The sequence below is a fragment of the Penaeus monodon genome, unplaced genomic scaffold, assembly GCF_015228065.2.
Source record: "Penaeus monodon isolate SGIC_2016 unplaced genomic scaffold, NSTDA_Pmon_1 PmonScaffold_10717, whole genome shotgun sequence".
In the NCBI taxonomy this organism is placed as follows: Eukaryota; Metazoa; Arthropoda; class Malacostraca; order Decapoda; family Penaeidae; genus Penaeus; species Penaeus monodon.
The window spans coordinates 8,737-12,169 of NW_023639401.1; the positions used below are offsets into that span (position 1 = coordinate 8,737).

Below are 3,433 nucleotides of genomic sequence, written 5' to 3' on the forward strand. Positions count from 1 at the left end.
CCTCGGATGAGAGGCTGACACGTTACCACTGTACTAGCCCGGAGGCTTCTTATATCTAAAGTAAATGACCTTAATTAATAACCTCGTCTTATGCTCCCGATATTATAGTTCTGCAAGAAATGCACTTAACACACTTTGTCCCTGACGAGGTCGTTTCACTGAGGAACTACCATTTATGTCGGAAGGATCGTGAGGGTAGGGGTGGAGGCGGAGTCGCCATGTACATCCACCAAAGCCTCCCTTTTATTGAAGTGACTATTGATTCTGCTTTGGAATTTGTCGCATGCAAAGTAAAAATTAGTGGCATGATCTGACTATATGTTCAGTTTATTGTCCACCTGATAATGTGATAATCTATGATGAGCTCTTTGCTCTTCAGGATAGTCTGCCACAAAATAAAGTAATTTTAGGTGATTTTAATGCTCATCATACGTTATGGAGTTCCCTGCGGGTGGATGGTAGAGGTGAGCAAGTAGTTAAGTTGATTAATGAGTCTGATCTGGTCCTTCTCAACGATAGTAGTCCGACGCAGGTGGACGATAATACCGTATTTGAGCTTTATGACCTATCACTGGTCTCTTCATCAATAGCAGCCAAGTGCCTGTGGCACACCATTGACGACTCGTTGGGAAGCGATCATCTTCCTATTTGTATTGAATATTCATGCGACACAGTGAGAACGCCTTCAGCACCCAAATTTAACGTAAAAAGGGCAGGCTGGGTCGCCTTCACAAGGAGCGTCAAGCTCGAACTTGCTGGAGAACCATTGATGATAAAGTAAGCGCATAGAGTTCATGGTGGACACCAGATTGCCGCAGGGCGCTGCGCATACGCAATAAGGCCTACAGGCTTTCAAAAATAACGTCACTAATGAGAACTTTTGCAACTACAAACAAGCAAGAACTAGGGTTCATAGAATAATAAAACAAGCCCGCCTTAGGGTCAACGCTACAAGATTGACACACATAGAAAAGAAATACCCTCCACAATGCCAGACATGCAGCTCTAACCTGACAATAAGATCACATATTAACAGCATGTCAAATCTATAATAAACCAGAGACAAAATATAATAAATTATTTCAGATTAAAAGATAAAGATTTCACAAACATCAAATCTTTTATCAGATGACAAAAAAAAAAGTAAGTAAAGTAATCGCTTTTCTAAGGAGACAAAACTTTATGACCTACATAGATTGATAGAATGAATAGGATCCATTGGTTTAATAGCCTTGGCCACATGCCGCTGGTTTATAACCAAGAAATCCAGCAAAGAAGAAAGAAGAAGATGCGATTGCCGGGTTTCTCGCCAAGATTCTCGGGATATAGTCAACCTACGATGAGGACTGTTAGTGTAATCCTCTGAGCGGAAGCGGCTCTCAAGTGTTTGTGCTTGAGAGTATGATGACCGTTCTGACTCGTTTACCGATGTTCAGAGGTGGGATCACAGGCTGAGTGGTTGAATATCAATCAGCAAGAAGTATTTTAAACTTTTGAGAATTTCCTGATGATACGGGGAACAAAAAATACAATTTCAACGTGTTGCTAGTAAACTGAAGTGTCAACACTTGTTATTAGAGTATTAAGCGAGTAATTTGTTCGTAAATGTAGATATTTTGTGCTTACTATTACAAGTAAAACTATTAGATGTAGTTATAATTGATTTGTCTACTTTGGATGCCATCATTCTTAGTACTGCCCCTGAGTATAATGTATTATACTCGAGTTCCTGCACTCCCTTTTAAATTCATGTGACGGTAACGCCAAAAGCCGTGAATGAAAGGGCAATCAAGAAAAATGATTCATAGTTACGATTTTAGTTTCGCATACCATAAGTTACTAAAGAGAGGTATCACATGGAGTGGGGAAGGCTATGGTCTTTTACATGTAGCTGAATGTGATCGTAGCCTTACCTTTGATATATATGATCAATTCAATTAGTTGATATGTTTTATTAGTTAATATGTTGCCGGAGAGATTGGATGAATTTAGGAGGTACTGCAATAATTGGCCATTTCTCAGAAATCCTTTTAATTTCGTGTTTTATTTGCAGAAAGTGTTGTAACTTTCTAGCTAAACTGCATTACTGAGGCAATCTTCGACAGCGATGGAACTTAACGTTAAGCGTCAACTAGTCTCTTGAAGCTAGTGTAATACCAGCTGATAAGAGAGGAGCTAATTTGAAACTTTGTAACTGGTACAAGTAAATATAATTGTTGATATCCTCCCCGGAGGGAGTGGACCAATCCCGGAGGTACTGCAATACCGGGCCGATCCGCGGCAAAGGTGGAGCAAGCCCTAGCACTTCGCCATTTTCCAAAAATCAGTTTAATATCGTAGATCCCACATGGGATCGTATCAGATATTAAGCTGATAAGAACAGATACTACACTTTGATCTTAGCCAAAAGGCCGAGAAGCGATAGCGAAACATGGTTGTGTAAGGTGTCCAAGAAAAGGTTCTGAGGACTTGCTTGTGATGCTCTGTATAGGTAAAAGGGTGTAAACGACATGACGTTGGAAGTTATTAAAATTTGATTGGCTTATGAGAATGTTTCCTGTATAGAAATTTCTGTATGAAAAACTGTTGCTGGATTGACAACGTTGGATAACTTCAATCGGACTTCAATGAAAGTACATATGGGAAATACTTTTAGCGTCTTGACCAACTATCACAAAACATCTTTATTAACATATACGCACGCGCGTATACAAACACATTCATGCACGGCCACACTTTCACACCCACCAGACACAGGCCTGCATACACTCATATGCCCAAGGTCTATTACTATATGAATATTTGGACCTTGTATATACCCGCACACTTTGACACGCGTCCACACGCACGTACATGCACATGCATACTTGCACGTAAAAACGTACGCGCACACAGACGAATACTTTCGTTCATATTCTGTATTTGCATATGCAGGAATATGTACATGTATATAGTTTTTGCGTAATAGTATACGGTTCATTTTCTTTCGTTTATTTTTCCATATATATAATATATATATATATATATATATATAATATATATATATATATAAAATATATAGTATTGGGAACTCTGACCATTATTTCCATTTGATATTAGTTTAGCGTAATGTAAACTAGATTTGAAAAATGCATATCCGTGAGTGCATTCAAATCGTGTGAATATTGCATTTATAACGACCATTTTCGTAGATTTGTATCCATCTGTATTTATGGATGCCTGATGGGTTACATTAATAAGTGCGAGTGTGTATGTGTGGATTTCATATATATATACCAAAACTATGAAAATTGCCATAAAATGTCACGGAAATGATAAAGTAGAATAATAGAAGTATAGGTGAAAAAGTTTCTTATATACTAGAATTTACGGTATGATAAGGACAAATTAACAAAATTTAATGATATCAATATGAACCTTTTTGTTCACGATC

General features: G+C 38.1%; 1 non-coding gene and 1 pseudogene across 1 annotated transcript; one reads left to right on the forward strand and one right to left on the reverse strand.

Annotated features, from left to right (window-relative positions):
• Window positions 1-1,290: 1,290 nt before the first annotated feature.
• On the forward strand, window positions 1,291-1,460 carry LOC119568763 (annotated as a pseudogene).
• Window positions 1,461-2,232: 772 nt separating this feature from the next.
• On the reverse strand, window positions 2,233-2,423 carry LOC119568761. Its single transcript, XR_005228153.1, has one exon. It is a non-coding gene; the product is annotated as a U2 spliceosomal RNA (small nuclear RNA).
• Between the last annotated feature and the right edge of the window lie 1,010 nt (window positions 2,424-3,433).